An 11,941-nucleotide genomic window follows, 5' to 3' on the forward strand; every position below is an offset into this window, starting at 1 on the left:
TTAATAAAATTTGAAGATATGTTATTGATACGATGTGTCTGATACAAAGAATAAGGAATACAAATTATTTATATAATTTAAACTCAAATGTCTTATAATTTACAAAATATGATTAAACGTAAGAATTTCAATTCAGTTTTAAATTAAAATGATTTTTTTATAGAAATAAGTAACAATATTCGATTGAATAAATTCTATTCTGGAAGGTTTGAACCAAAATAAGCGGTGTAAAGTAAAAATTAAGAGTAAACGTTTTAAATAAAAATTGATAACCATAATTCGTAGATTATATACCTATACATTAACAATACTAATTGATTTTGTTTAAAAAGCGGCTTAAAGTTGATAAAGAAATTTTTATAATGAAATAATAAAGGTCTTCAAAACTCTGAAATTCAAGAAAATAATTATATTTAAAAATTTCAAAAGTTGCTTAATTATAATGAAATCTTACCCTCGAAGAAATTTTTCACTGTGCATTAATTCCTCTTAAGAAATGATGAAAAATATCTTGTTTGCCAACTAAGGAAGAAAAGCCCTTGGAACGTTTAAAAATAAAAATGGAGAGCAAAATGAGTGAATACATTTGTTAGGTCACGATCATTACCGGCAGATTTCAATATTAAATTGAATGGGAAATAGAAGACATCACATTTTTCAAAACGGCCTATTTTAACAAGGGTTGATATTTTTCATACAATTTCAGAAACACGATGAAAGCATTTTTGCCATTTATTGTGTACATTTTTTTTGTAACATATGAGGAATAAAGATTGTCTCAAAGGAAAATAATTAAAGCTCTGCCAGAAGACTCCCTAAGTTCGTGTCTCTTAGGGCTTTCACCCAAATACAATACCATAAATGTAATTGTAAATTCGCTGAGGGATATTTTTTTAGGTATGATTCGAGACCCCGTGAGCTTCAGTAATCTATTAGGTGGTATGGTGGAGAGAGTAAATTTTAAAGGTATCTTTAAGTAAAAGTCTTCAATGATTTTTTCCATTTCTTTTGCAAAATTCGATATTTGTAACAATTTAAACTATGTATTTTATTTAATATTTTTCTAAAGTTTATAGATTTAATTTTTTTAAATATTTTTTAATAAATTCTTACAAGCGCACTTTAGATATGAATATAATATTATGGATTCGCTTCCTTAATTTCAACAATAATTTATGTTTAGACTAATTGTAATATTTTTTGTATCTATTAGGCACTGAATTATTAACTTGTCTAAGGATGAAATATTTTCATAAGAAAAGAATTCATACACACTGAATTTTATGAACTTTCAAAATTTTTAGATTATTTTGTATTTTGGAGTTTAACAATATTTTTTTGTAAAATTTTCTTGATTGAAATACTTAACATGATTGTTATTAATCTTACAATTTAGAACTAATTGTATTACCTTTTGTTTCTATCAGACAAAAAAGTTATTCATTTCATGGATTAATAACTCGCATATATATGGAATCAAGCAACATTGCATTAATACGTCTTTCAAAAATTATGCAATATACAATTCAATTCAACATGCGCCTTCAGTACCACATCTCTAACAACTCCAGCCGCACCCGTTCTGCCTGCCCGATAGTCTAGACTAGAGATTTAATTAAGCTTTTTATAAATTTTTAACTAATATTACATAATAGTAGGTACTTATATCAAATAACTATGCGTATCCACTATAATTTTTAAGACATGTAAATTAAATATGCTATAAATCCACGTACATAACATTAAGGAGAATTAACTATCTATGGCAACTATTTATTTATTATTTATTATTTATTACTTATAATTTATTATTTATAGTTAATTATTGATTATTTATTATTAATTATTTATTTTTAATTATTAAATATTAATAATTTATTATTTATTGTTTATTATTAATTATTAATTATTTATTATTTATATTTATATATTATTAATTTCAATTAATATAACGCAACTAACGAATACTAAAAAAATATTTTTAAATTTCTTATTGAATGCAATCCTTGTTTGTTTTATCCGGCTTATTATTTCTGATTTTGATCGATCATCCTGAATTATTTTGCTACCCAAATAAAAATCCTTGTTTGGTATTTTGACTATCTAGTACAAAACAACATTAAAGTACGGATCACATAAAAAAAACCTTTACAAATTAAGGATTGAAAGGATCCGTGTTTAAATTACCAGCAAAAATTTATTTTTCTCTTTGTGTATTCGAAGGTTAGTGATACAATTTTACATTCAGCGAAAATAGTAACGATAATCAAACAATACAGCGAATGTGACGTGTTTCCTGTAGGTTATTGATGCTGTTTTCATCATGTAGGCACTTTATCGTTTTTCCATATATTACTCCGTGAAAACTGTTTGAATCCATTTCCCGTGAACTCGGTTATTTTGTGTTTTACCGGAAATGGGAGGAGCCTTTCCGATTTCACTACAGCGAAATCGTACAAGATGGCGTCAAATGTGATTTTAAAAAAATACTTATTTTTTTTCAATTCATGAAAATTGTAAAAAAATATGAATTATAAATATAAATCCATGGAAGATTGATATATCTTATCTTTAGGGTTTTAAACAAATATAAAGAAGAATACGAAAATTTGGATTTTTGAAAATATGAATGTATGTGGTTGTCAATCATTGATAGAATGTTGAATGTTCCACGTGTGTAAAGTATGCACTTGAGTGATCAACTAGCCTATGATAAGTCATAAGCCTTGTAAATACCCAGACTTCTATATTCTTCTTCATCTATGTTGAGATGTCAAAAATTAAAAATAACTATTTGGATGTACTAAAAATGTTGTGCAGAATATAGAGTCTGGGTGTTTCATAGCTAACGACCTGTTTTATTGATCACTTTATATAACATTCACCATTTTACACATGATTGAAACACGTTTTTATCAATTAATTGATACGTTCTTTCATATGTAAGTTCTCGGCAGCATTTATTGATGAGTTAAGTAATTTTTTGTAGTGAGACCTTTGTTTGATTCTTTCGGAACTTTTAACATACTGGAAGATACCTGAAAACATGATTACATTTTTTATTAAACTTACAAAAAGGGTACTTATTTAAGTTATAATCGCTGTAAACACCCGTTGCTCTTTGTCTATGTTGAAATGTGAATATTAAATGACTTCTAAGTAAAGAAATTCAGTGTACAGGGATTTGGGCGTTCTCAAAATGTTGTGAATCTCAATGGATTTTTTAAAATCGGATTATCGAGTATATTGTTTGTTTATTTATGGTTAACGTAATATTTTTTCATTTAATATTTTTAAAAAATCGAAAACTTTTGCAGAAAATTAAAAGTTTCGAATGTTTCATACAACAAAAGAATACTAATTTACTCTGCACTAGTATTACATAAACACAAAACCACTTTATATTTCGAATGATTTTTTTTTCATCGTATCAAATATGGAATTCTGACATTTTACAGATGTCATCAGCAAAGCATTGAGGTTTTTCTATGGAGCATTTTGCGACTGAGCAGTGCTAAAATACGTTAAAAAATCACGACAAACTTGTTTAAAATTTTACAGAGATGTTACAAATATGTCGCAATTTTTCAAATTTTATTTCATCTTATCAGCCCTCCGATTCAGGTACCAGTCCATGGTAATATTGAATAAATATTACAGTAAAAAAATCACTTTTATTCATTTTACCCCCCTTGGGAATTGAACCCGGGACCTCCAGAATGGTTGCCGACCGTGCTGACCATTACACTATATATAAATATATATATATATATATATATATATATATATATATATATATATATATATATATATATATATATATATATATATATATATATATATATATATATATATATATATATATTATATATATATATATATATATATATATATATATATATATATATATATATATATATATATATATATATATATATATATAAATATATATGTATATATATATATTTATATATATATATATATATATATATATATATATATATATATATATATATATATATATATATATATATATATATATATAAATATATATATATATATATATAAATATATTTATATATATATATATTTATTTAGAATAAAATCAATTTCAATGTACAAATGACGTTTCAAGATTTTTTAACTAGGTTTAAAGAAAATTAAGTTGCGATTTATTTAGTGCTGGGCCTTAATAATGTCAAGTAGCGAAAAAATCGTGTAATGATATTTAATTGTCTAGAATTACGCAAACTAAATATTGGCTTTAATAATACTCTCGGCATAACTCGAAGTACAAGTTATAAAAGATTTACGTAGAATAATAGAATAAAAAGAGAATTATAAAGGGTGGCGCAAAACTTATCACTCTTTTGAAAGATGTTATAATTTCTGCAAATAGTGTTGTACGTCAATCATATTTAAATTTTTGACTGCAGTTTACAATGAAATTTAAAGTAGTGCAAATGGATCATCTAATTTTGTTCATTAATTAATTATTTACTAAATAAAAAGAAGTCATTTTGAATAATGGATATTTTTTTTGACCATAACCATATTTTCTGTTAGGCGGAAAATATGATATCCGTTAAGTGGCTACCGCCAGTGTTTACACAAATTTTGGCCTGTTTTCTCAATTTTACAAATATTATATACGATTGACGTGCGAAGCCATTTGCAAAGATTATAACATCTTTCAATAGGGTGATCAATTTTGCGCCACCCTGTATAAAGCTCTTTTATATTGATATTATTTATTTTATTAAAGAAAAATATTTGTGTTTTTCTTATTTACACAAATATTTCAATTTCATACTATGTCTGTGAGCCTAAGCGGCTCATTATTAGAAATAGGTATCAAATTGTGGTAGAGTGGGTTCGAACCGAGAAACTTTGAATTATGAGTCCGCGACACTAACCACGGGACCACAACCCGATATATACGTATTTTTTTACTACCACACTATCTACGTATTTTTTTTAATTCTACGTTAACCTTTTTTTACTTGTACTTCAAGTTTTGTCGAGAGAATTATTAAACCCAATATTTAGTTTGCGTAATTCTCAACTATTAAATACCATGATTAAGGAAACACTTTTTATACCACTTGAGTTTTATAAATGACTACTAGTTTCAGAAGTTAAACTTCCATTGTCGGGTCTCAATAATAATAACTATTTTAATTATTATTAATATTATTCAGACCGGACAATGGATGTTTAGCTTCCGAAACTAGTAGTCATTAATAAAACTCACGTGGTATAAAAACAAGTGTTTCCTTAATCATCGTAACATGTCTTACCACAAAGTTTATGCCGAAACAATAAAAAAAATATTAAATACCATTTCACGATTTCTTTCAAAATTTTAACGTCTGTTAATAGAGTGACTAATTTTGTACTACCCTGTATAACACGAGCGCGAGTAGAAATATAATTAAATGTTTTTTTAAGGAGTTTTTGACAAAGTACCAAGTTTGAAACAGAGGGTTGGAATTAATTATTCACGGCGGGCATAGCATTAGATTATACATATATAAGAAGCAGTGTTAGCTTTACTCACCAGGTGGTATGTTACTTTACTATTAGCCTTGGAAATTCAGCATACGTGTACGTTACACAATCTTTCCTTTGAATACTATTTTCATCGTGAAAGCAACGTTGTTTTATACCTGAAGTTTGTAATACTAAATATGTATTATTATGTGAATGTAATCGCATTTACAATATAAGCAACTTATGAATGTTGATCTTTCATTTAGAATAACAACATGCTGCAAAAACGTTAGTATTTAAATAGTTAAGTATATTATGGAGCACTGTTTCTAAATCATTTAGTGCCGTGACCCCTAAAAATAAAGATTAATAACGTTACTATCGCCTAATTAAACGTGTTCTTCGATATTTTTAAAAACTTTTATTCACTCTGAATGATGCATAGCGTACTAAATCGCATCGACGTGAAAGTAATATGAATGTCAAATTAAGTTAAATTTTTCAACAATATTTTGAGTGTGTCCTAATCTTTGATCATTTATGTAGAATGGTAAATGTTACACATGTATAAAATGATCACGTAACCAGCCTATGACGGGCTGTGACATAAGCCCTGTTAATACAAATACTTGCATGTTCTTCTTCATCTATGTTCATAAGTCAAATATTTAAAATTAAAAGTCTATAACATTAAGCCGAGATGATCAATATTGACCTTCAGAAATAAAACATATAATTTATAACAAATAAAAATATGATTTCCCACTATCTAAACGTTTGCATTAGTAACAGGACGTTTTACACTTAATATTTTTCTGACCGATTTTGACCCTTAAAATACCTGCTCTCGACCCCTAGTTTGAAAAACAGTGGTGGATAAAGCGTGTAAGTAGAATATTAGTCTTGCACTTTTTTTTTATAAAGAGCATAGTAACTATAGCTGAAGGCTACAAAATTTGATATAATACATTCATGATTAGTGATTCATCATTAATGATTCATATAATACATATGTGGTATTTAAAACATAAATATACGCTCAAACCTTATCATAAGGCTGCTTGTGGAGTACAAATGGGGGCTGGACACGTGGCAGCACTGGAGCACAGTGCTGCGTTTGCCAGCGAGCTGATCTTCATCTACTACATCTCTCCAAAAAAATATTTCACGGTTTTTTTTTGTTTCTTTATTTTTGTAATTTTAATTTATTACATAAAAAAATGTTGTTAAACATATATGACTGACTAAGTATCCCCACCGTATTTAGATAAGCAGGAATATTTAATATTTTATTATTTTTCATTAATTCAAACTTTTTGCATTCTTGAACCAAGTTAATTAATCGATATAATTAATGGTAGTTAACGGGTTAAAGGGTTTGGCGGAATATTCACACTGATTATTTTAAAAAGAAATAAAAAAAAACACTGTGACTTAAAATCAATTGTGAATGGAAAAGGAGAATTTTTTATTACAACCGTATGATATCAACTTTTACCGTATAAATATTTCATACAGTATTCGCGCCTTCGGCGTTAGCAAGAAAACTTCTCAATTATTCAATACATCGGATATCGAAACGAAAGAAAACGATGGAGAAACGTTTGGAATATCGCTTTATAGGAGAAAAAATAATGAATAAAATACGTTTCCGAAATACCTTCCATTACTCCGGAAAATCTTAGCAGTGGGAAAAACCGCAAACCGACCAGACCACAAACTGCTTTCGAGTGAATGGGTTGGTGGTAATGGCTTCTTGTTCAATATGTTTCCCTTAACATGCTCGTTTTTTTGGAACGTAGATTTACGATTTTGACACTCCAAAATAATTTTCAGGTCTTTAGTAGAATTTCAAACAAGCGTCAGGTTTGAGCTATAAAAAGGAAAATGTGTGAAAAAGGGAAGAACTTTTACAAGAAAACCTATCTTAAGAAGGCTTATTTACGATCATTGTCCATTACCGATATCTGTAATGTGATGTATTCTTGAAATTTACAAGTAAATTTCCCATATCGCTCACTCCTTTCAAGAACGTCATAAATAAAAATAAAATATGATTTTTCAGGATAACGTTTTTAAAGTTGAAAAATATAATACAATGTTTAAAAAAAATATATCAAGCCACTTATTGAACTTTTTTACTGTGCAACTGATCTTTTAAGGTAAAACCTGAAGGTTTTTTCTCCATTTGAAAAAAAATTAGTATATTTAAAAAAATATATTCAACAATACCTACCTTTTTTTCAAAATGCAAAAACAACACTTTCTGCCCTGTAGCGAGTAAATTTTAAGTTAAAAATATGCCTATTTTGCTAGGATAAAGTACATTTTCTGGGCATTCCAAAAACATACACAACTGAAAATTGACGATTTTTGATTTGTGACGTTCTTAAAAGGAGTGAGCGATATGTTAAATCAGAGTTAACATAAAAAATACCTAAACAGATATGGAAACCATACAAATTCAAGAATGATACAATATTTATGATTCAATTTTCAAAAAATGTTTTGGTGAAATAGAGGTATTTTATTCCAGACAAGCATTAAATATCAAATTAATTGCATGTCAGAAACAAAAAAAAATTCGAAAAACCATGAGAATTTATGAACGATACAATATTTAAGAAACAAAACAATAAATAATTGTTTTGATGATATGAAGGTATTTTTTTTCTAGACAAGCTTTAAATAAAAGTGTGTAGAAAAACAAAAATACGTAAACAGAAATTAAATACATAGGAATGTATGAATGATACTATATTTAAGATTCGAAACAAAAAATAATTGTTTTGTGACATGAAGGTATTTTTTCCAAAGAAGCATTAAATATTCAATAAAAATATAGTATGTTAAAAATAAAAATGCTTAAATGATAATAAAATCCATAAAATGTTATGAATGGAAAATATTTAAAATTCATCACAAAAATAATTGTTTTTGCGAAAAAAAGGTTATTTTTTCCATCGTTAGAGCTTTTATATCATATTTTAAGAAAACGTGTGCTTTTGTTGGGTATTCATAAAAAATCTACAATTCTTAATCTTGCAATTTATGTAATATACGATGTTCTGCGGACTGGAAAAAAGGAAATGATAAAGAGAGGCTTAAAAGATAAAAGGGATGAGGTTTTTTTAATTCTCTCAGATTTTCTGGGCAGCCTTATATCTGAAGCTAATATTGTTCAGGAATTTACTTACATATGTATTATGTAGTTACTTAGACAACATTTCCAGAAATAAAATAAAATAGACCCTTTTATGCGAAGCGGGGAAATGAGGCATTTTTGACTTAATCTTGGCAAAGAAGATGTGCATACAAGTACGAATAAAAGAAAAAAAATCATCAAGATTATATTCAATCTACATAAATTTCATGAAGATATTTAGGGGAAAAAAAGATAAAATGATCGCTTTAGCCAGTCAAATGCCAGGTCATAAAACCTAAACTTTCTTCTTTCATTTAAAAGGAAAGAACTATACATGTTTCAAATCAAGTTGAGGGGCCTTTGAATTGACTTCTCATCCTTAGGGTGAATTATCCAGTAACCCATTCAAAAAACTATATAAATATTGTCAATAATCAACTGTTTAAAATAGAGGTATCTAAATTTTTCAAATGTTTTTACAGACTGTCTCCTAAAAATATATATACTAAATTGAATTAATTCAGAATGAATCTAACCTATGTATAAACGGAACAAGCTTAATAAATAAATATTATCCACTGACACATCGTGATGGAATTGCATTTTAAATATATTATTAGATTAAAACCAATATTTTTAGCTTTTCCACTTTATTTTTATTTGACCAGCGACATCATCGACAACGAGGCGGACAAAATCGAAATATAATATGGATGTTCAATAATTCTCAGAATGATAAACGTTACACAAGCGTATAAAGTGGACCCCTAAGCCAGCCAAATGCCAAGTCGTTAGCTCTGGGATGCTAAGACATCCATTTTCTTTCATATAAAAGGGAAGAACGAAACATATTTCACATAAAGTTTGAAAACCTTTAAATTGAAAAAAAAAATTGTCTGGAAATAATATAAATTGAAGGCATCTACACGATTTGTTAAAGATAGCAAGTTTATAGCACCGCGAGCACTGAGTAATATGAGTATTTACTGTTCTAGTCATGATTGAACTTTGTAAAACAAAAGCTCAGAAAAGGCCCGAACAAAATAGCCCATCCTCAAAAAATCGTCTCTTTTTAGATATTTTATACTAAAGAAAGAAAACAGAGAAAAGTTAATTTGAAAAACCTGTACTCGAGTGAGAACGTATAATTTTCATTACAGTATATCTCAATCTATTTTGGAAGATGTTTGATATCATGACTTTCAACGAGAAGAAAAACCATCTTGCTCATGGTGGTCTTGTCAGGGTTAGTTTGTTATGCTGATGTAAAAGTGTTTGAACAGGACAATTACGTAAAAGCTAAGCAACGAAGATCATTCGGTATTTCTGAGGGCACTGAGTGCAGTACCAATATACTTTTGGCATGCAGTACAATTTAAATAAATTTGAATACTATTATTTTAGTCTGTTGAATAGTCTACCGTGGTCTAGAAGTGTATCAATTTAATCAAAGATATTTGTTTTCGATTATGAACATGATGTATATTATAGGTAGTTCTGTTGAGATTTTTTTAATGAATTATTATTTTAGTGCCATATATTAATGTACATTATCAAACGGGCAATTTGGCGTAGTTGGGTAGACACTTCGCTGCAAAACAGGAGTCACGGGTTCGATTCCTGCTAGTGGGAAAATGAATTTGAGAAATATTTATTTTCATTTAGTCCAAGTTAATCAGACGTATTTTTCACAATTTTCTTCACTACCTTTACTATTCAACCTGCAGGCAAGCCAATTAAAAGTGGCTTTGCAAATGATTTCTTAAAAATCTTAATATGTCGTATGTATATATATATATATATATATATATATATATATATATATATATATATATATATATATATATATATATATATATATATATATATATATATATATATATATATATATATACATATTACGAAAATAAATGTTGTATTTGAGTTGTGTTTTTTGTATATTCGATTTTTAGCTCTTATAAATTTGTTTTCTATTTCCCATTTGTAGCATTAGAAAAAAATACAAAATAAAATAAAGAAAATCTATCCATAAGATAACAATATTAATTGAAATCAAACATGTACAACAAATATTTATATTTCTTTGAGAGAAACTACCAATTATGCTTTAGAGTGGGTGGTAAAACGATAATATTTAATCCGTAAATTAAATCACCCTGTCAAGCACAAAACCACAAATTTAAGCTCTGCTTACCCTCTCTGTGACATTGCGTGTGGTTATTTAATGGTCCGGGCCTGACCTTGCATGTTGTCAAGTATATTATAAATGTTCGTGCAGTTTTTCATAAAAAAAATGATTGACTGTATGATAATGTTTCCTTTATATTCAAAAAGTAGTTTAATTAAATACTGTAATTAATATAATTTTTTTATTAGACACACCTATATTTATACAAAACTTTATTATATATTAATCATTTTGATATTGTTGTAAGAAAAAAATATGACTGTAATTCGATTGAGTTCGAGTTTTCTTATAGTACTATTCCCCGCAAATGGAAAAAGTAATTCACAGAATTTATATTTAAATAGTCCAAAAGTTAAAGTTAAAAAAAAAAATGTTTTCTCCTCTTATATTTTATTTTACACGGTGTTGATTTAGTTTTTAACAGTTAAAAACCATCAACTTGATTTACAATGAAATTATATTATAAAGAAACTTTTTGGAAAAATGTTTTCGTATCAATTTATATAAATTAGCTAAAAAAGTAAACAAAATAGATAATACCTTTAATACTGTTGAGTTATTTTTCCAAATCGCCATTCACGTAAACCGCCAAATAATTAATTCGTTACACAAACAAAAACATAATTTATTCAAACACTTTTGTTTATCGAACGAGTATCGAAAGCGCAAAAACACGACAAAAAGCAAACATTCAAAACAAGTGTCCATTACCACATATTACACGTCATCCAATACGATGATTGTTCGAAAAATGTTTTTCAGGGGTGAACACACTTATTCCACGGCCGGTACTGTGCGGGGTAAGTACCTACTTATAATGTACTTGGGGTGATTTCATACCCCACGGCACGCCTACCGGAGCGGGCGAACAGACGTCAGGGCTCCACGGAGTTGCGAAGCGGACTGAGCTAGGATTGGCCGTAGCAACCTGAAACAACCCCCTCCGATACGAATTTTCGAATTTCGAACGCTCAAACGGCAGACGCTTTCAGTTCCACCTGAAATTGTAGGAAGTTAAGCTCGCGATTGTTGGATGTTTAGTCAATTAGATAAATAGGCGAAATTCAAGCGATAAGCATTGTATAATTGAAATCACACCGGAAAATAATTGAGGA

General features: G+C 27.9%; 1 protein-coding gene across 1 annotated transcript in view; it reads right to left on the reverse strand.

Annotated features, from left to right (window-relative positions):
* The window catches only part of LOC148301118 (hemicentin-1-like), a 303,741-nt gene extending 292,010 nt beyond the window's left edge, over window positions 1–11,731 (reverse strand). The window contains exon 1 of the mRNA XM_088273790.1: window positions 11,367–11,731. The gene's annotated coding sequence lies outside the window, so the exon portion shown is untranslated. The remainder of the gene's footprint in view (window positions 1–11,366) is intronic.
* Between the last annotated feature and the right edge of the window lie 210 nt (window positions 11,732–11,941).

This window comes from Brachycentrus maculatus, unplaced genomic scaffold (genome assembly GCF_059751285.1).
Source record: "Brachycentrus maculatus isolate JH-2025_06_01 unplaced genomic scaffold, ASM5975128v1 h1tg000604l, whole genome shotgun sequence".
In the NCBI taxonomy this organism is placed as follows: Eukaryota; Metazoa; Arthropoda; class Insecta; order Trichoptera; family Brachycentridae; genus Brachycentrus; species Brachycentrus maculatus.